The sequence below is a fragment of the Pollicipes pollicipes genome, unplaced genomic scaffold, assembly GCF_011947565.3.
Source record: "Pollicipes pollicipes isolate AB1234 unplaced genomic scaffold, Ppol_2.1 Scaffold_6052;HRSCAF=7182_pilon_pilon_pilon, whole genome shotgun sequence".
Taxonomy (NCBI): Eukaryota; Metazoa; Arthropoda; class Thecostraca; order Pollicipedomorpha; family Pollicipedidae; genus Pollicipes; species Pollicipes pollicipes.
The window spans coordinates 17436716-17458206 of NW_023596805.1; the positions used below are offsets into that span (position 1 = coordinate 17436716).

The 21491-nt window shown below is 46.9% G+C and overlaps 7 non-coding genes across 7 annotated transcripts; 3 read left to right on the forward strand and 4 right to left on the reverse strand.

Annotated features, from left to right (window-relative positions):
- Positions 1-1961: 1961 nt before the first annotated feature.
- On the reverse strand, positions 1962-2034 carry TRNAV-CAC (transfer RNA valine (anticodon CAC)). Its single transcript has one exon. It is a non-coding gene; the product is annotated as a tRNA-Val (tRNA).
- Positions 2035-7007: 4973 nt separating this feature from the next.
- On the forward strand, positions 7008-7080 carry TRNAV-CAC (transfer RNA valine (anticodon CAC)). The gene has a single exon. It is a non-coding gene; the product is annotated as a tRNA-Val (tRNA).
- Positions 7081-8654: 1574 nt separating this feature from the next.
- TRNAV-CAC (transfer RNA valine (anticodon CAC)) lies at positions 8655-8727 on the forward strand. The gene has a single exon. It is a non-coding gene; the product is annotated as a tRNA-Val (tRNA).
- A 2192-nt stretch (positions 8728-10919) lies between these two features.
- On the reverse strand, positions 10920-10992 carry TRNAV-CAC (transfer RNA valine (anticodon CAC)). The gene has a single exon. It is a non-coding gene; the product is annotated as a tRNA-Val (tRNA).
- Positions 10993-13703: 2711 nt separating this feature from the next.
- On the forward strand, positions 13704-13776 carry TRNAV-CAC (transfer RNA valine (anticodon CAC)). The gene has a single exon. It is a non-coding gene; the product is annotated as a tRNA-Val (tRNA).
- A 2435-nt stretch (positions 13777-16211) lies between these two features.
- Positions 16212-16284, reverse strand: TRNAV-CAC (transfer RNA valine (anticodon CAC)). Its single transcript has one exon. It is a non-coding gene; the product is annotated as a tRNA-Val (tRNA).
- Positions 16285-20490: 4206 nt separating this feature from the next.
- On the reverse strand, positions 20491-20563 carry TRNAV-UAC (transfer RNA valine (anticodon UAC)). Its single transcript has one exon. It is a non-coding gene; the product is annotated as a tRNA-Val (tRNA).
- Between the last annotated feature and the right edge of the window lie 928 nt (positions 20564-21491).

Genomic DNA, 21491 nt, shown 5'->3' on the forward strand with positions numbered 1-21491 from the left:
AAAGCCCGCCTCGCTCTACGCGGCTCCAATGGCGCGGTCAGCATTCATCGCCGTCGACCGATCAACACCAATGCCAGGCCTGGTATTATCCTACACTTCGGGTAAACTAGACGCGTAGGCCGAAGGCACGGAGGCTGATTAAAAGGCGTGTTTCGTATTAAACTGATTCTGCTCTTGAGAACTGTGTTTGGGCCATTTGATATCAAAGACATTGCGTGAATACAATCACACCCTTGTCAAAGTGTTAATATATGCTGGAACTTCGGTACAAAATTTTGATAATTTTGTTTTAAAATCTTTCCAACGCAGTAATCTATCATGAAAACACCTGTCGTCTTGTTTTGGCATATTACGGATTACACTTCATCGCGTATTCCACACGTCTTTACAATCATTTGCATGTTTTTAGTCCATCATACGCGTTTGTTTTAAGTTTTTCGTTGCAGAACTGCTAGGCCATTGCTATACTTGTTCCAGTCATTTTATTCTTACGTGAAAACATTCTCTATTCAGCCTTTTTTCAAAAGCTTAAAACGTGGAGAAGAATGCTTGATATGCTCATCATGGCAATGTCATGGCAAAACATTTTAGATACATGGCAAAGTATTTTAAAAAGAGCGCTAAATCAGTCTGAACCTGGCTGCTTTTGACATTATTACAAAAGCGTCATGTAACCGCATTGCTATAAGCATATTCATCTCCAGATGATCATGTGTATACCACGTCTCCGCAGCGAGAGCCAGTGCCACGCAATGCGGCCAGGGCGGTGTCAATGCGACTGCAATGCGGCCAGGGCAGTGTCAATGCGACTGCAATGCGGCCAGGGCAGTGTCAATGCGACTGCAATGCGGCCAGGGCGGTGTCAATGCGACTGCAATGCGGCCAGGGCGGTGTCAATGCGACTGCAATGCGGCCAGGGCAGTGCCAATGCGACTGCAATGCGGCCAACACCCGTCTACAGCCATGCGGCCAGTGCGAGGCTGTGTAACAAAACACAGTTATGTCCAAAATAGTCGAGCACAGTCGCGCAAGTAATCTTTGGAATAAAAATATCAACACCTCGAAAAATGTTGTCAAATGCATCAACCTGTCTTCAAAACGGTCATCATCGTTACAGTAAAATTTGCATTGTCGTATGCACCAACGTTGCCTCTGTTTACCTTTTATTGAATTATCATTCTATGCACTATTGTGTTGACCAGCAACTGTTCATAAACAGTTTAAGTTTCGCTTTGAGACGTTAAAATACCACTGATTGATCACTCGGTCGCTGCCGTCTGGCATCGTGATTGTTCAAAACGATAATCACACGAATTACACATGCTATTCAATGTAATCCGTAGCAGGGATGACGCTAGACAGGTGCCTTACATTCATCTTATTGTTAGCATAGCAAGCACGTTTGGTGCACTGGAGTCAACCGCTGCGGTTAAACACTTAACGATTTGTGCCAAAGCAGAACATAGAAGCTGATCCTATTGTTTTGGGCTGCGTGACCGCAAATGCGTTGCATCTGTTCTCAGTTATGATTTTGTCCTTTTTGCGGGTTTTGGCCGATTCGGATTCATATTCTCTATTCAACTTTGCCTGGTCTCAATATCAACCGAACGCTACGTCGGATGGCGTTACTGGACAACACACGGCATGCATCGGGACAGCAGCCGCAGATCCTCTGGCTGTCTGGCGACGTCACATGCCGTCAGCTGGCGGCGCTGCACGGTCGGGGCCTCAGCCGCCACGGGTGCTGGTTGAACGAGCGGGGCCAAACGTGCTCGGCACTGACGAATGGAGACTGCCTGGGAACCCGTCAGCCTTCACCATATTGAACCGATCACGTAAATTATTGCAAAGCTTCTGGCTTGTGACCAGCAGCGTGTTCGAGGGGTGGTGGGACGAAGCTATGTGACTAACGCAAATGAAAACATCCCATCGACTACGGACCTTGACGTCGACCGAAAAGCTGTTTCCGCCCGGGCTCGAACCGGGGACCTTCCGCGTGTGAAGCGGACGTGATAACCACTACACTACGGAAACGATGTGAGCTCCGGCGAGACCCCAGCGTTGAGACGATACGAAGCATATGTTGCGAAATATCGACCCTTTGTATTCCATTAATTAATGAATAATTGTGGCTTTACGCATTATTGCCCTCAAAAAGGCTAGTTCTAACATTAATATTATTCATCATACAAGATTGGTCCAACTTTGGGAGCGCTGTAACGACGGTTTGCGACATGTGTCTCAGATCTGGACGATCCCGCCGTCCTCGAACCACTCGGCCCCGCCGCTGACCGACGGCATCAACGTGCTGGTCAGCCACTTCCCGCTGACCTCCAGCGTGTCGACGCTTACCCGAGAGGTCAGGATCGGGTCAGGGGAGGTCAGGCTTGCCTAGGTTCGGTTCAGGCTGGGTAAAGGTCAGATTAGCTTGGGGCAAGTGGTACTGGGTCGCCGGGTTAAATCAGCCAGCGTTAGGTCAGTCAGGTCACGTCAGAAAAAGTCAGATCAGATCGGAGCCATCATCTATGCTCATTCAGGTCTCAGGTGTTTATTGGATGCGATGGAAAGATGTCTGTCATGTGACGTCTTTTAGGAACCGTCCACCGGGCTGGAAAAAATGCATATAGCGTTTCCGTAGTGCATTGGTTATCACGTGCGCTTCACTCACCGCAGGTTCCCGCTTCGAGTCCGGGCGGAGAGAGGTTGTGGGGTGTTGTAGAGATGCATACCAGCAGTTTACTTTCACTTACGTCACATTAGTTGGTCACATAAGGTCTCAAGTTCCCACTGACGTCCTGCCAGGAACTGTGCGATGTTAAGGAAAGGAAGCGACACGGATGTTTTATGGCTCAGCGCATGAGTGTGGCGGTGGCGTCCTTGGCGGCAGCCTTGTCACCTGTAGTGCAGTGTTTAAGCTGCACGTCTGGGAATCAGAGGTACAGGGTTCAACTCCCCGCGGTGTCCGCCACCCTGGTCACGCTGAGAGACAGGCGGCGCAAAACAGCGGGCTCTCAGAAGCTGAGTGCGTTGTTAAGCCGCAGTGATCACGCACTCTCAGCGCCGGTCACGTTTGGTCGTCCGCGTCCTGCCGGTTTGCGGAACGACCCACCTGACTGATGCACCAATCAAGAGAGCGGAACTCAGATATGGCTCGATTCTTCCGAGGGTCAGATGACGGAACCGTGGTTACGTCGCCCCTGGTTACGTCGCCCATGGTTACGCCTTCCATGGTTACGTCGCCCATGGTTACGTCTCCCGTGATTACGTTGCCCGTGGTTATGTCGCCAGTGGTTACGTCGCCCGTGGTTACGTCGCCCGTGGTTACGTCGCCCGTAGTTATGTCGCCAGTGGTTACGTCGCCAGTGGTTACATCACTCGCCCGCCACTGACGTGGTCGCGCAGAGGCGGACCTAGTCATGGGCAAGCGAAGGGCTTTTATTGTGCACTCTGCCATCCGCTGCTAACGACCACTGTGACATTATTGCTGCCTCCCTGACTCCGGCATTTCCTAAACATACATAATTATCTGGCATCCTATCATATGTGGATGTCGCATTTGTTTTGTATGGATGTGTTACAGCGGTGCACTGCACACGTTGGTGCACACTAACGTGTGCACAAAACTTAGTAGTTTTCTCGGTGCTGTGCTTACTTCCTCTCGGCATATTGGCTGCATCTCTTAAACAGACAGAACATATCCTTCGGGTTAGTGTTATTCTTTCGTCAACCCACTCGCCTAATGTCGATGCGTTATGAACTTTGTTGATTTCCATTAAGCGCGAGGGATGATCGCATCAGCGCCACATGCTTTTTCAGGTCGTCTTATTATTAGTTTCCCGACAGCTTATATGACCAATCGTTTTCAAACACAAAACCAGCATGGCGGCACCCTTGCCATTTCCCAACAGATCGTAGTGCCTCACATAACTATATTAGATAGCCTGTCATGCTGGCCAAACAAGACAGGTTAATGTCTTCATGATCTTGTCGCATCTTTCTACATATGCGCAGACTGAAGATAATTCGTTTCACAGCATGCTGTGTTGCAGTGTGGTCGATGCACCTAAAATGGTCTGACACCAGCATATGAGTTGTAACTACATAAATGAACAGTTGAGAAATACGTAGAACGAAAAGACGTGGCCAAAGTACAGCAAATGTTACGCAACCAATATTTCGGTTGGTTTAAAACGCTAGTTGAGACAACAAACAGCTGCCAAACATTAGATTCGACGTCAGGTCCCACGGGCGCACATGCTGGTGAACAGTAGAGTGCCAATCCATTGTGCAACATTTAGAATAGAATTGCAGGTGTTTGGGTCGAGGGTATGCCTCGGTTACCAAACACAATAAGGAATATACGTGCTTATATATATATATATATATATATATATATATATATGTTCCTTCCTGATGTTAGATATTTCAGGCACAGAAATAACAGCTTGCGTTCAAACAAGCAGAAACTTTCGAGAGGCGAGAGGTAAGCATCTAGGAAAACTGGATAAGCGGCATTAGCCGATGAACCCACGAGCCCATGACCATCTATAAACCAGTTCTTGTTACCACTAGCGCCACCTACGCCAGCGATGTAACATCCGTGTAAAATGGCTTGCAGTTTGAAGCAATCGCATTAGACGCCAAAAGTACACCTGGTGTACCAGAGTGGCAAGGTTTTCCTCATTTTGATGTGCCTCAAAACTGCCTCTGAAAAGCTCTCTCTTCCGGCCTACAATGCAACAGATAACCAAGAAGCCCCCTGATGACGTCACGATTTTGTTGCCATATGTACTTTGGGAGACCAGGGCTGACCAGGGATGTCAATTTCTAAAATTGGTGGAGGGGGGGGGGGGGGGCTGACCCAATAAAATGGATTCAACCTTCACTCAAATCTCGATATTGCCCAGAATTTCGACCACTTGCATCTCTCACCCCGATGCTAGATTTTTTTGTTAAAAACAGTGAGCTGGTGGTACACCAGATACCTAAAACGTCCCTCTCAAGACCATTATCATCAAATACCATAGCTATAATAACCACATCCGCTAAAAAGGGGATATCACTTCTCAACATGAAAACTTTGACAACGACAATTCAAAAAAGAGTTTCTCGTTTCCAAAAATGTCTTTTAGTTTTTGAATGCAATCCTTTTTGGGCCCATGCGATTATGATAATTATGATGTATGAGAATAATGATACTGATTGCGATGTGTTTAGCTGCCTAGTGTATCACCACTCTAGAGCAGACATATGTTGCATTCCAATTGTCCAGTTTTCCCATGTTTGCTCATAAAGATTGGGGGGGGGGGGCTGAGAAGTGCATTGAGGTGGTTCAAGTCAGCATTGGGGGAGGGGCCTTATTCCCCCGAAATTATACAAAGTGACACTGTTGCTCAGAAACTTAGAGGATCTCAGGGAGCTCAGAAGCAGTCTTTGTGAAAAAGTGCAGCATGCAACAACAGCATAGGAGAGGACTGATAAGCGGCGGCCCAGACGGACTCACAGCCCCCTGGGAAGCACATTGAGAACTTGGAATGCACATGCTGTAACCTTAGGGGGGGGGGGGGGGGGCTTTGCCAGGATGAATGAAGGGTTGGCCTGCACTAATGAGGTAGTGAGTGGTGATCCCCGGAAAGCGTAAATGCAGCGCGTGCCATTTTAGCTCAAGGCAGCAGATATTCCTGTAAAATGGGACGATTTCTGGCAAGTCTTGCTATTTCTGACAGCCAACGAGTCGTGGCCCATATCTCGAATCGGAAATAGCCTTGGGTATGGATAAGGGTAGTCAGGGTATTATGCCCTGCGCACGTTTTTCATCTAGCCCATCCGACGTTATGAATCTGCAAGCTAATTAACGCCAAGGAAGATCATAGCACAGCAACAGCAAAATCTTGGCACCTGCCCTCCTCACATTACCTGATTATCACATTCCGCTCCGTGTAGGTACTGCGATACGAAGCTAAATGAGCAATCATTGCCCAGTTATAAATTTAATAAAATCGTTACGTACAACATTTATTCAGTTGCGTATAACCATTCTTTTACATTTGTTTTATATAAACATTCTACGGCGACCACGGCGCGGGTGCTGGAGCTAGAAGACGTGGCTTAGTAGGATCCATTTTTGGAAGCAGTTCCTGGTATCAATTTGTCTTTAGAAGACTTGACCTGCAAAATGTACAGCATCTATTCACATAACATTGAAATAAAGATGTAGGACAGGATTACCACCCAGTTCGTCGGCGAAATCTCCGTTTTTGTGTTGTTTGTTCATATTACTAAAACATACCAAAATTGTCCTAGTATCAACCAAAAACCATGCAACGTGCTACCAAATTTATGTCGCATGGTGACATCACGTCCGCGTAGCCTTTGACTCTAGTAGCCTTGTTTCTGAATTTCTCTGACGCATTGTCCTTGAAGTGGCGAGTTTGCACCGGCGGTTATCCGCACGGCGGATATTGACGCGTGGCGCTGTGCAGTCGGTAGCGGAAGATAGCGGATAAGCGGAACGAAAATGGCTCTGTTCAGGCAGCAGCATACAGCCGTGCTGACATTTACATACGTTTCTCGGTATATCTGGACGCGTGCTGTCGAATATGGCAGCTGAATTCGCCACTTATTTCAGACATCCTGTAGCATATCGCATACTTCCGCTTGCAATATGTTCTTTTAGCTTTAGGTCTTCCCGTCACGGTCTAGGCATTTCTCATTGATTAGCCCACCAAACCCACGTTGCAAAACAATGCCACTAGCACATACCGGGTCATCAGGTCAACTAATTCAAGGCCAGGTCATTGGAGGCCACGTCAGGAACAGGCATGCAAGGTTCGGGTAATTTAGGCTTACCATGTCCCCAGCTATATATGGAGTGCTGTTTGTAACGGCCCAATCATTAATATATTGAAGGAAAACAATTGATGAACGGGTTGATGCATCCCAATCTATGTTTCTAATGCCTCCCAATCTAGGCGGCACGGCGCCAGTGCCGAATTGGGGTGTTCATCGTTTCCGTAGTGTAGTGGTAATCACGTCCGCTTCACACGCGGAAGGTCCCCGGTTCGAGCCCGGGCGGAAACACGTTTTGAGGTAATGAGAATGTGTTATCAATGGGTTATTTCGGTTAGTGTCAGTCACAATGCCTCGTCACACCACATCTTAATCTCGCTATACACCACTAACTTAAAGTATTCGAGTGAGGCAAAGGTCTTCTTAATCTGGTAAGGTTCGGTTGGTTGCCAGACAATCTTCACTTGCCGGTTTCGAGTGCCTCTGGTCCCGTGCGCTCATCGAGCACCCGTGGCGGCTGAGGTCCCGACCGTGGAGCGCCGCCAGCTGACGACATGTGACGTCACTAGACAGCCAGAGAATTCCCGGCTCCCGCTTTGATGCATGACGTCAACGTAATCCGTTATTGTCGTCGGTTAATGCTAAGAGGACAGTTCGGCAGAGATGGTTTGCCCGACTTGATAAAGTCGACAAATGAAACAAGAACGTGGAAATGAAAAAATAGTCGACCTCCTCATCATCTTATGAATGAATAGATCAGGTGCTTACCTTCAATGCCAAGCCTTAGCGCACCAAATGTGCTCGCTATTAACACCGAGCTTAATGCACGACAAATGTTAGCGACACTCCTGTCTTACAAGTCACGTTGAAGAGTATGTGTAATGCGTGCACTTACTGTTCTGTTCACTCCAAGCAGTATCGTGTTCCTTACATCATTTCATATCTACCTCAGACCTAAGTATTGGCCCTACCTATCGTATGCCAGGCCAGCCTAGGCCATATCATGTCAGCCCAGAGGCCGTTGTGTGTAAACATGTGTGTCGTCACTTGCAGTAGTTTCTCTCGATTGCATTGAAATCATCAACACGTTGCCCTCGACGTGAAGCGAGGAAACTGATAACAAAAGAAGATGCTGTCATCACGCAAGAGATATCTGTATGAAAACGAATAGACCCCATCATTCTTGGGAGCCTACACTGATGAGACTTCAGCACAGTGGGATATCCCCTTTCATAGGTTTGGCAGCCGAAAGTGCGCTGATGTGGAGCGTCGTGCGCAAATTAACAACAAATATTGCTAGAATGTTGGTATTATCGGTGCCCATAAGGTACATCTGGTAACAATTTAGTGACGTCATCGTGGGGTCTCTTGGTAAGCTCTAGCATCGTGAGCCCATAGCAGAGGGTATTTTCTAGCGGCGGTGTTGAGGCACATGAGGAAAAACGTGACCTCTCTCGTACGCCAGGTATACTTTCGGCGTACAGCGTTTTAGCTCAAACTGGAAAGCGAGTTTGGATGGATCTTGCGCAGTTCCCATAGTTGGTGCTTAAGGTAACCATTGGTTCATGGGTGGCTCTGTTATCATTCATGAGTTTATGCCATTTTGTCAAGGTCACATCATCAGATATGTCAGGATCACGTCATCCGGAACCAGTTCAGGGAGCGTGAGACGAGATCCGGGTAATAAAGGTCCCCGGATGTCCATGTCCATGTCCCCGGATATCAATGAAGCGCGGTGCGTAAAGCTGCACACATTACTTTGTTACTGCTACTTTTTTTTACTGTGATTGAATACAATAGGTCGATGTCTTCTAATCTTATGCTTGCCAGCAGCCCGCCACCAGCGTCTAAGATCGCTATGCATCGTTTCCGTAGTGTAGTGGTTATCACGTCCGCTTCACACGCGGAAGGTCCCCGGTTCGAGCCCGGGCGGAAACATGCTTTGGATTGAGGGTAAGACAAAACGCAGGGTTTTGTCTTGATTTACGTAGGTCATATTATTTCGTCATACCGGATCCCGGGCTCCAAAGTCAGAGCTCTGTAGCTCTTTACCAGAGTCCTCTGCCGAACAAGGAGCTTTCTGATAAGTTACCTCATTGGCTCAGTCATGTGAAGTTTGGTTGTTAGGCAGGCTCTCCACTCGTCTCTACGTTTGGCCCCGCAAACTCGTCCAGCACCCGTGGTGGCTGAGGCACTGAACATGTAGCGCCGCCAGCTGGCGGCATAAACGTCACCAGACAGCCAGAGAATCTGCGGCGGTTGTTCTGATGTTTGCCGTGGGATGTCTAGTAACGCTATCCGACGTAGCCTTCGGATAATGTTGAGACCAAGCAAAGCTGCGCAGGTGTGATGCACCCAGTGATGAAATGAAAGCTCGATGAAAGCTCGCAAATAAAACAACAACAAAAACTAAATCACAAGTAACACCTTGGCACTAATGCAGCCCAAAAGAAAATAGTCAACCTACTCGAACTGTTTTTAGTACATCGATCAGCTGTTTGCCCCCAATTTCTAACGTTGGTGTTGCAAGTGTGCTTATTATTTTCATTAGACTTAACATATGGCATCCGCGTAGCGCCACCCCCTGGGCAACAGGTCACACTGAACAGCATGTGTAACTTAGGTAATGACCCTGCCTATTGTATGCCAGTGAAACCTGAACCACATGATGTCAGCCCATGGGCAGCTCGTATAAACATGAAAATGTCACTAAAAGCTTTTTCGATTGTTTTGAAACCAGCACGACTGCATGAAACTGCATGAAACTGCAATATTTTTAGAAAACAGCAAATTTCTTCCTTCTTCTGTTAAAGAAATGGGACACGGCCGCACGCGCCGACTGTGTCCTGCCCGTTGGATCCGGTCCCTGATTTCACACATTGATACGCCCCTGCTGGCTTAGCCGTCAGTCAAATTGGAATGACTGTTACCGTACTTGAATAAGCAGAAACATATGATACATGTTTTTAAGTGTTGGAAATATATCACTGACCTATATATAGTGTTATGCGTCGAAAATTTAGGAGCAATTTATACATCCCGTATCAATTACTCACAATAATGTAGTTCATAAAGAAGCCCCGGGATGCATTAAGATGTTGTTGCCAGCTATACTTTTGGGGTACCGATGATGCCAACATCTTAGAAATGTCACCTGTTAATTTGTGCACGGCACTCAACATCAGTGCACGTCCGACCATCAAATCCATGAAAGAAAATATCCCATTGTGCTGACGTTCTATTAGTACTGGTACCCGAATGCGACGGGTTACCTTCGCTATTGTTTTGGCACCATTGGCATGTTGATAGCATGTAGTTCACCCCACTCGTTTCATGCAGCCGTGCTGGTTCCAAAACAATCGAAAAAGCTTTTAGAGACATTATCATGTTTATATGAACTGCCCATGAGCTGACATCATGTGGGTCAGGTTTCACTGGCATACGATAGGCAGGGTCATTACCTAAGTTACACATGCTGTTCAATGTGACCTGTTGCGCAGGGGGTGGCTACGCGGATGCCATATGTTAAGTCTAATGAAAATAATAGGCGCATTTGCAAATTGAGGGCAAACAGCTGATCGATGCATTAAAAACAGCTCGAGTAGATTGACTATTTTCTTTTGGGCTGCATTAGTGCCAGGGTGTTACTTGTGATTTAGTTTCTGTTGTTGTTTTATTTGCAAGCTTTCATCGAGCTTTCATTTCATCACTGGGTGCATCACACCTGCGCAGCTTTGCTTGGTCTCAACATTATCCGAAGGCTACGTCGGATAGCGTTACTAGACATCCCACGGCAAACATCAGAACAACAGCCACAGATTCTCAGGCTGTCTGGTGACGTCTATGCCGCCAGCTGGCGGCGCTGCATGTTCAGTGCCTCAGCCACCACGGGTGCTGGACGAGTTTGCGGGGCCAAACGTAGAGACGAGTGGAGAGCCTGCCTAACAACCAAACTTCACATGACTGAGCCAATGAGGTAACTTATCAGAAAGCTGCTGGCTCGGCGGAGGGCCCTGGTAGAGAGCTACAGAGCTCTGGCTGTGGAGCCCGGGATACGACATGACGAAATAATATGAGCTACGTAAATCAAGACAAAAACCCTCCGTTTTGTCTTACCTTCAAACCAAAGATGTTTCCGCCCGGGCTCGAACCGGGGACCTTCCGCGTGTGAAGCGGACGTGATAACCACTACACTACGGAAACGATGCATGGCGATCTTAGACGCTGGTGGCGGGCTGCTGGGAAACATAAGATTAGAAGGCTTCAGCCTATTGTATTCTATCACGTAAGTAATGTGTGCGAGTTTACGCACCGCGCTCCATTGATATCCGGGGACATGGTGAGCCTTTATTGCTCGGATCTCGTCTCACTACCCCTGAACCGGCGCCGGATGACCTGATCCTGACATATCCGATGATCTGACCTCGACAAAATGGCATAAACTCATGAATAATAACAAAGCCACCCATGAACCAATGGATTCCTTAAGCACCAACTATGGGAACGGCGCAAGATCCATCCAAACTCGCTTTCCAGTTTGAAGCTAAGACGCTGTACGCCGAAAGTGTACCTGGCGTACGAGAGAGGTCACGTTTTTCCTCATGTGCCGCAAAGCTGCTTCTGGAAAATACTCTTTGCTATGGGCTTGCAATGCTAGAGCTTACCAAGAGACCCCGCGATGACGTCACTAAATTGTTACCAGATGTACCTTATGGGCACCGACAATACCAATATTATAGCAATATTTGTTGTTAATTTGCGCACGACGCTCCACATCAGCGCACCTTCGGCTGCCCAACCGATGAAAGGGGATATCCCACTGTGCTGAAGTCTCATCAGTACAGGCTCCCACGAATAATCGGGTCCATTCGTTTTTATACAGATATCACTTGCGTGGTGACAGCCTCTACTTCTGTTATCAGTTTCCTCGTTTCACGCCGAGGGCAACGTGTTGATGGTTTCAATGCAATCGAGAGAAACTACTGCAAGTGACGACACACATGTTGACACACAACGGCCTCTGGGCTGACATGATATGACCTAGGCTGGCCTGGCGTACGATAGGTAGGGCCAATACTTAGAGCTGAGGTAGATATGAAATGATTTAAAGAACATGATGCTGCTTGGAGTGAACAGAACAGTAAGTGCACGCATTACACATGCTCTTCAATGTGACTTGTAAGACAGGAGTGTCGCTAACATTTGTCGTGCATTAAGCTCGGTGTTAATAGCAAGCACATTTGGTGCACTAAGGTTAGGCATTGAAAGTAAGCACCTGATCTATTCATTCATAAGAGGATGAGGAGGTCGGCTGTTTTTTCATTTCCTCGTTCTTGTTTCATTTCTAGGTTTCATCAAGTCGGGCAAACCATCTCTGCCGAACTGTCCTCTTAGCATTAACCGACGACAATAACGGATTACGTTGACGTCATGCATCAAAGCGGGAGCCGGGAATTCTCTGGCTGTCTAGTGACGTCACATGTCGTCAGCTGGCGGCGCTCCACGGTCGGGGCCCCAGCCGCCACGGATGCTTGACGAGCGTACGGGACCAGAGGCACTCGAAACCGGCTGTCTGGCAACCAACCGAACCTCACCAGACTAAGCAGACCTTTGCCTCACTCGAACACTTTAAGCTAGTGGTGTATAGCGAGTTCGAGATGTGGTGTGACGAGGTATCGTGGCTGACACTAACCGAAATAACCCATTGATAACACATTCTCATTAGCTCAAAACGTGTTTCTTTCTTATTAAAAACGTATGTTGAAAGGCAGCTAATTTGTCAGCAATCCGGCTCACAGTGAAACGCAACCAGAACATTACCATTCACACAAAAACAGCCAATCGTATGACACGTGTGAATCGATGCGCACAGCTTTGCATATGCACTCGTGCGCAAACGACAGATTCGAAGGCTTCTAAACGTTTCTCAAGGTTGTTGCCAAATCTCAGAGACCAAAGCAAAGGCATGAAACAGACTTCGCTGTGTAGGTGCATGTACCATATACAAATTATCCATTAAGTCCAACACCGCCAGGTCCATTTTGACTCCCGCAATTGGGCAAGAAGCAATCAAGTAAACAATCCAAGAAACGTTCTCCACACACTTTTTGAAAAACAGCGCGCCGGCTCCTCTGTTGAGCAACAGGGGTAATACAATTTGCCGGACGGAAATCCCAGTTTATATGCCAATACCTTCCCAAAACGCTTGCGAATTTGGGAATTATTTTCTCGCAACGGCTTAGAATGTCCGCCATTGCGAAGTCATCTGTTCTTTGTCTTTGTCGGTGCACATTGCCGGGCTCATTTGTGGACAAATATTCGATTCTTCGGCGGTCGAAGAATCTTCCTTGTCTCGAGTTTGTACTGCCGGTCCTCCGCGCTGCGGATGTTCAGGCATGGCGCTGGACAGTCGGCAGCTGAAAGTTGTAGGTACTCGGGACGAAAACGGTTGTCCTAAGAGAGCACCATGCAACAACTCTGACGCTTATGTCCGTTTTTTGTGTATGTGAACACGTACCTTCGGGTGAGATGGTTGAATTCACTAATTCTTGCACATATTCTGTAGTATATCACATAATTGCGCAGAAAATAGTTGGTTTTTCCCATTTTTGTCACGATATGGGGTAAGCTGGTTTTACTCGCTCAACCCAACAAACTCACGTTGCGAACCTACACGACCGCCAAGTTATACTGTGTCGTCAGGTCAGATATGTCAGGGTCAGCTCATTGGGGGCCACGTCAGCGACAGTTAGCCGAGATCCTGGTGATTTAGACTTACCATAGTCCTAGCTATTAAGTAGGTACATTATGTTAGTCTCCAATGATCAAGTACTAACTGGAATGCATGGGTCGATGTCTCACAATGTCATCTTTTCAAGCAGCCCGCCGCCAGGGTCTGAGAACGCAGGCGTATCGTTTCCGTAGTGTGGTGGTTATCACGTCCGCTTCACACGCGGAAGGTCTCCGGTTCGAGCCCGGGCGGAAACAGGTTTTGAGTTGATTATTAAGTATGTTAGATGAGATCATTTCGATCAGCTTCTGTCACGCCATTCCGTTTCGCCACCCCTCGAGCTTGGCTGGTTGTAGGCTCGGAGCATTGTGCTGTGAACAGGTTTGGTCGGCCGTTTAGTTCCTTCTTCTTGCTCTGGAAGACGTCTCTCTGTGTGTAAGGAAAATCCTTTCTGGAATAGCACGCACTGTTCTAGGGCGGCGAGGAGGATCATATCATATCAATCGCTAAAGGATCATAGGGCGCCATACAGCATTTATATTGCTGACATGTATTTCCTTGGGTATGATGCATATAACAGCCTGATAACTGCGCACATGTCCTCGGTGCCTCATCCCCTTAACTACAACACGGCCCACGAGGCTTCCCCGTCAGGAGTAAAATTTGTTCGGTCCAAGTTCGGCTCATATCTTTTGGGATTTGCTTTCAGCCCATGACTCATGTAACTTTTTGGTGCAGCTTAGCTTGTTGCTTGCGTTGACTCAGCTGACTTATGACTCAAGCAGCTTTCCAAATCAAAGGTGCGATTCAGTTCTGGCTCGTTGCCATATGTAATGCGAACCACATAGCTATCACACACACACATACACACACACACACACACACACACACACACATATATATATATATATATATATATATATATATATATATATATATATATATATATATATATATGTATATAGGTACACATCTATATGCATATATATCTCTCTTTCTCTCTCTCTCTCTCTCACTCTCTCTCTCCCTCCCCCTCTCTCTCCTCTCTCTCTCTCTCTCCTCTCTCTCTCTCTCTCTCTCTCTCTCTCTCTCTCTCTCTCTCTCTCTCTCTCTCTCTCTCTCTCTCTCTCTCTCTCTCTCTCTCTCTCTCTCTCTCTCTCTCTCTCTCACTCTCATGGCATATGTGTATGGCAAATGGGAAAACGTATCCTAGTGGTGAGCTTGTAGCTAAAACCTCGTTAATACAGTGCGGGAAACAATAACTTTCCTGTAATATCTTACCAACCAGCTCTTTCAAGTCTCAGCTCTAGGCAAGCACATTCTACCTGGCACTTACGACTACGACTTTTCAGTTGTAAAGCACGCAGTGTGGATTAGATTGCACTAAACCTGACAGTTGGCGGTGTGCGCCTGTAGAGTGTCAGCCAAGTGCATTCACGCGTAGGTAACTGCGTTTCCACGAATCAGTGTCAGTCATACCGTCGGCGATGACATGTCAACAATTCAACATCAGGGTGCAGTCCTTGCAGAGGCGGCTACCTAGCATAAGTTAACAAACATATCATAAACTTACCTTACTTAAGTTGTAAGTATAATAAATTGTGATTGCACTTGTCAAAAACAATCAATATCATTGTCACAAGCAATCAATGCCATTGTCCTCATGCATCATAATAGTGTCATAATCACATCAGCTGAAAAGAGGATGGCATTCTCCAACGTCAAACACATCTTTGGGAACAAAACATTATTTCTTAGGATTGTCGGTCCCAAAGCTGTTTTTTTTTTTGGTGTTGAGGAGTGGCACCCATTTTTCAGCTGATTTGGTTATGATAGCTATGATATTTGATGATCATGGTGCCGAGAGCATTGTGTTTATGTATCTAAGGTATCACCAGTTCACTGTATAACAAAATGTAGCATCGGGGAGGCAAATCCAAGTGGTCAAAGTCCTGGGCAATATCGGGATTTGAGTGAAGGTTAGGTCAACTTTATTGGTTTATCCACCCCCCCCCCCTCCCGCCCCACCGATTTTAGAAAGTGGATTTGCGTGGCATACGATAGGCAGAGGCATTGCTTAAGGCCCACATAGACACGAAACTATACACAGAACATGATACTTATTGAAGTGTACAGGGCAATAGCCAAATGCGTTACACATGTTATTGAATGTGACCCGCTGCCCAGGGGATAGCGCCATGAAGGTACCGAATGTTAAGCCCAGTAAAAACAATGAGCAGGTTTGTTACGCTATTGTTAAGGATTGAGGGTGAGCAACTGCAACATTTGGGTTGCAGTAGAGTCAATACGGTTCTTCTGATCCATTTTCTGATCTTGTTTTATTTGCAAGCTTTCATCGAGCTCTCCTTGCATGATTCGGTTCCATCACACCTGCCCAACTTTGCCTGGTGTCAACATTTTCGGAAGGGTATATCGGATGAGGTGACTAGACATCACACGGCGTGCATCAGAACAACTGTAGATCCTCTGGCTGTCTGACGTCACATGCCGTCAGCTGGCGGCGTTGCGCGTTCGGGGCCTTAGCCTGCAAGGGGTAATGGACGAGTTTGCGGGGCCAAACGTAGGGAGTAGTAGAGAGACTGACTAGCAATCAATCAAACTTCACATGGCGGAGCGACTTACGTAAATCAACATAAAACCCCTGGTGTGGGCCTACTACCAACCTAAAACCTGTTTCCGCCCGGGCTCGAACCGGGGACCTTCCGCGTGTGAAGCGGACGTGATAACCACTACACTACGGAAACGGTGTATAACAGACTTAGATGCTGTTGGCGGGCTGCTAGCAAACATAGAATTGGAAGACATCGACCCATTGTATTCTATTATATAAGTCATGTTTGGGCTTTACGCACTGTGCTTTATTACGCACTGTGCTTCATCTGGAAACATGGTAAGCCTTAATAACCCTGATATCGTGTCACTTCTCCCGACATGGCACCGGATGACTTGACCATGATTTATCTGATAATCTGATCTTGACCAAAAGTGGCATAAGCCCATAAAAAAACAGCCACCCACGTTTCCAAGGATTGTTTTTAGCATAACCTGTGTAAACGATGTAAGATCTATCCAAAATCGCCTTCGATTTTGAAGCCAAGACACTGCACACCGAAAGTATACCTGGCGTACGAAAGAAGTCACGTTTTTCCTAATGTGCCGCAAAGCTGCCTCTGGAAAATGCCCTCTGCTATGGGCTCAAGATGCTAGAGCTTACCAAGAAACCCTGCGATGACGTGACGATGCGGTTACAAGACATGTTATATATATATATGTATATATATATATATATATATATATATACACATATGTCATGGTATGACAAATAGGTACAAGTAGTCAAGTAGTAAGCTAATAGTTCAAACCTACTTAATACAGTGCACGAGCTCTTCTCAATGCAGGTCTTACCAACGAGCTCTTTCATGTCTCCGCTCTAGGCAAGCACATTTTACCTGGCACCTGGCACTTGCGACCAAGACCTATCAGTTATGAGGCACGCAATGTGGCCTAGATTGCACTAAACCTGACAGTTGGCGGTGTGCGCCTGTAGAATGTCAGCCAAGTGCATTCGCACGTAGGTAACTGCGTTTCCACGAATCAGTGCCAGCCATACCGTCTGCGATGGCATGTCAACAATTCCACATCAGGTTACAGTCCTTGCAGAGGCGGCTACCTAACATAAGTCAACAAACATATTATAAACATGCCTTATTTAGGTTGTAAGTATAACAAGTTATGATTGCACTTGTCACAAACAAGCCCAGCAGAAATCCACTCCACTCGACGCCAGACGTCCGGTCATCAACTAACTGAAGTGAACAGAGCTGGACAGCTAAACTAGAGATAAACTAACGTAGGCACCGGCTGTCTTCCTGATTTACCATCTTCACCCGAGCCTTATCACTCACTCACACACCATTGTTCGAAATGATCACCCCATAATTCAGCTTACTAAATTTACGAATAATGGGTTTCAGCTCGTGACTCAAAGCGGCATTTGTCCTGGTGAGTCGAATCAGCTCACGGCTCATCCCAAAATGACTGAACCGTGAGTCGATTCATAATTAAACTCGAGAAGCACACAAGTCTGGTGAGGAGGCCCAATTTTGTCCAGTAGGCTTCCTAGAAAATGCAGCCTCCACTGCAACTCCAAGTACGTGGCGCCGCCCCGAACGGGGTGCCACGTTGCATAATTTCGGGAGGGATAAGGCCCCTACCCCAATGCTGACTTGAGCCCCTTCAATGCTCTTCTCAGCCCCCCCCCCGCACCCCTATCTCTATGAGCAAACACAGGAGTACCGACCATTGAAATGCAGCAAAAGGCCGCTCTGAATTGGTGGTACACTCTGTACCTAAGCACATCACAATCAACATCATCGTCCTCATACATCATAATATTGTCATAATCACATCAGCTCAAAAGAGAATGCCATTCTTCAATATCAAGCACATCTTTGGGGACGAAAAATTATTTCTAGGATTATCGTTCCCAAAGTTGTTCTTTGGTGTTGAGGAGTGGCACCCCTTTTTAAGCTGATGTGGTTATGATAGCTATGATATTTGATGATAATGATTCCGAGCGTAATACGTTTAGGTACCTACGATATCACCAGCTCACTGTTTAAAAAAAATCTAGCATCGGGGAGGCAAATCCAAGCGGTCGAAATCCTGGGCAATATCGGGATTTGAGTGAATGTTAGGTCAACTTTATTGGTTCAGCCCGCACGCCCCCCCCCCCCCCCCCACCGCCCCCCAACCGATTTTGGAAAGTGACATCCCTGGTCAGCCCTGGTCTCCCAAAGTATATATGGGGACAAGATTGTGACGTCATCGTGGGCTTATTGATTATCTGTAGCATTGTACGCCCGGAGGAAAAGTCTTTTTCAGAGGTAGTTTTGGTGCACATTACAATGAGGAAAACTTTGCCTCTGGTACGCGAGACGTACTTTCGGCGTCAAATGCCATTGCTTCAAATTGCAAGCCATTTTGCACGGATATTACATCGCTCGTATAGCTAGTGCAAGTGGTAACAATACCTGGTTTATAGACTTTATGAGTTCATGAGTTCATTGGGTACTGACGCTTATCCAGTTTTCCTAGATGCTTACCTCCTGCCTCCTAAAGCGTTCTCCTCGTTTGAATACAAGCTGTGATTTCTGTGTTTGAAATATCTAAGATCTCGCATATCTTATTGTGTTTGGTAACCGGGACATACTCTCGACCCAAACATCTTCCATTCTATTCTGAATGGCGCAGAAGGTCTCGGCACTGCATTGTTCACCAGCGTGTGGTTGCTGGACTCGACGTTGAATTTAATGTTTGGCACCTGCTTGTCTCAATAGAGGCTTTTAACAATCCCGAATATTAGTTGCGTAACATTCGCTGTACTTTGGCCTCGTCTTTTTGTGTTCCATCTTCCTCAACTGTTTATTTGTGAAGTTACAACTCATATGCTGATGTCGGATCATTTCATATGAGTCGACCACACTGCAAAACAGCATGCTGTGAAACGAATGGTCTTTACTCTGTGCATATGTGGAAAGATGCGACAAGATCATAAAAATGCCACCCTTTCTTGTTTGGGCAGCATTACAAGCTAGCTAATATAGTAATATGAGACGCTCCGGTCTGTTGGGAAATGGCAAGGGTGCCGCCATGATGGTTTTGTGTTTGAAAACGATTTGTTATTTCAGCTGTCGAGGATATACATCGCAATGTTGATTAAGCGACCTGACATAACATGTGGCGCTCACGCGATCACCCCTCGCGCTTAATGGAAGTCAGCAAAGCTCATAACGCAGCCGCATAAGGTGAGCGGGTTGACGAAAGAATAACACTAACCCCAAGGATATGTTTTGTCTGTTTAAGAAATGCAGCCAGTACGCCGTGTAGAAGGAAGTACAGCACCGAGAAAACTACTAACTAACGTGTGCACCAACGTGTGCAATGCACAGGATGTAATACATCTGTACAAAACAAATGCGACATCCACATATGATAGGATACCAGATAATTATGCATGTTTAGGTATGGCGTATGGCAGAGTGGGCAACCAAAGCTTCTCCCCTGTCAATGGCTACACCCGTCTTTGCGCGGCCGCGTCAGTAGCGGGCGGGTGACGTAACCACGGGTGACATATCCACGGGCAAAATAACCATGGGTGATGTAACCACGGGAGACGTAACCATGGGCAACGTAACCAAGGGAGACATAACACGGGCGACAAAACCACGGGGAACGTACCCACGGGTGACGTAACCATGGGCGACGTAACCACAGTAGACGTAACCATGGGCTGACATGACTTGGCCCGGATTTGTGTAGCATACGATAGGCAGAGGCATTACCTAGGGCCCAGATAGACACGAAGTTATACACAGAACATGATACTACTTGGGGTGAGCAGAGCAATAGCCAAATGCGTTACACATGTCATTGAATGTGACCTGATACCGAGGGGATAGCGCCATGAAGGTGCCGAATGTGAAGCCCAGTAAAAATAATGAGCATATTTGTTACGCTAATGTTAAGGATTGAGGGTGAGCAACTGCAACATTTGGGTTGCACCAATACGGTTCTTCTGATCCATTTTCTGATCTTGTTTTATTTGCAAGCTTTCATCGAGCTCTCCTTTCATCATTCGGTTCCATCACACCTGCCCAACTTTGCCTGGTGTCAACATTATCGGAAAGCTATATCGGATAAGGTGACTAGACATCACACGGCATGCATCAGAACAGCAACTGTAGATCCTCCGGTGACGTCACATGCCGTCAGCTGGCGGCGTTACACGTTCGGGGCCTCAGCCTGCAACGGGTAATGGACGAGTTTGCGGAGCCAAACGTAGACGGTAGTGGAGGGACTGACTAGCAATCAGTCAAACTTCACATGGCTGAGCGACTTACGTAAATCAACATAAATCCCTAGTATGGTCCTACTACCAACCTAAAACCTGTTTCCGCTCGGGCTCGAACCGGGGACCTTCCGCGTGTAAAGCGGACGTGATAACCACTACACTACGGAAACGATATAGAACGTCATCAGACCATGTTGGCGGGCTGCTAGCAAACATAGGACTGGAAGACATCGACCCATTGTATTTTATTACATAATTAATATTTTGGGCTTTACGCACTGTGCTTTATTACTATCTGGAAACATGATAAGCCTTAATTACCCGGATAACGTGTCACTTCTGACATGGCACCGGATGACCTGACCCTGAATTATCTGTTCATCTGATCTTGATGAATAGTGGCATAAGCCCATGAATAATGATGGAGCCACTCACGTCTCGAATAATTACGCTTAGCACCACCTATAAAAACGATGCAAGACATATCAAAAATCGCTCTCCATTTGGAAGCAAAGGCACTGTGCACTGAAAATATACCTGGCGTACGAGGGAGGTCACGTTTCTCCTAATGTGCCGCAAAACTGCCTCGAGAAAATACCTTTTGCTTTGGGCTCACGATGCTAGAGCTCACCAAGAAACGCTGCGATGACGTCACGATGTTGATACCAGACATACTTTGGGGGCACCGACGATACCAATATTCTAGCAATGTTTTTTGGTAATTTGCGCACGACGCTCCACATCAGCGTACCTCCGGCTGCCAAACCGATGAAAGAGAGTATCCCACTGTGCTGAAGTCTCATCGGTATAGGTTCCGAAGAGTGATGGGTGATGGGGTCCATTCGTTTTTAATACAGATACCATTTGCGCAGCAAAAGCATCTACCTCTGTTATCATTTGCTCGTTTCACGCCAAAAGCGGCGTCTTCCTGGTTGCAGTTCCAATCGAAACAGAAGTGCTGCTGGAGACGGCCTTCATGTTTATACGATCGGCTTCTGGGCGGGCAAGATATGGCCTAGGCTGGCCTGGTCATAACGATATGGCCAAGGTTGTCTGGAACTTTGCTCTTTGCTAAAAATCGCCGCAACGCATGTCGCA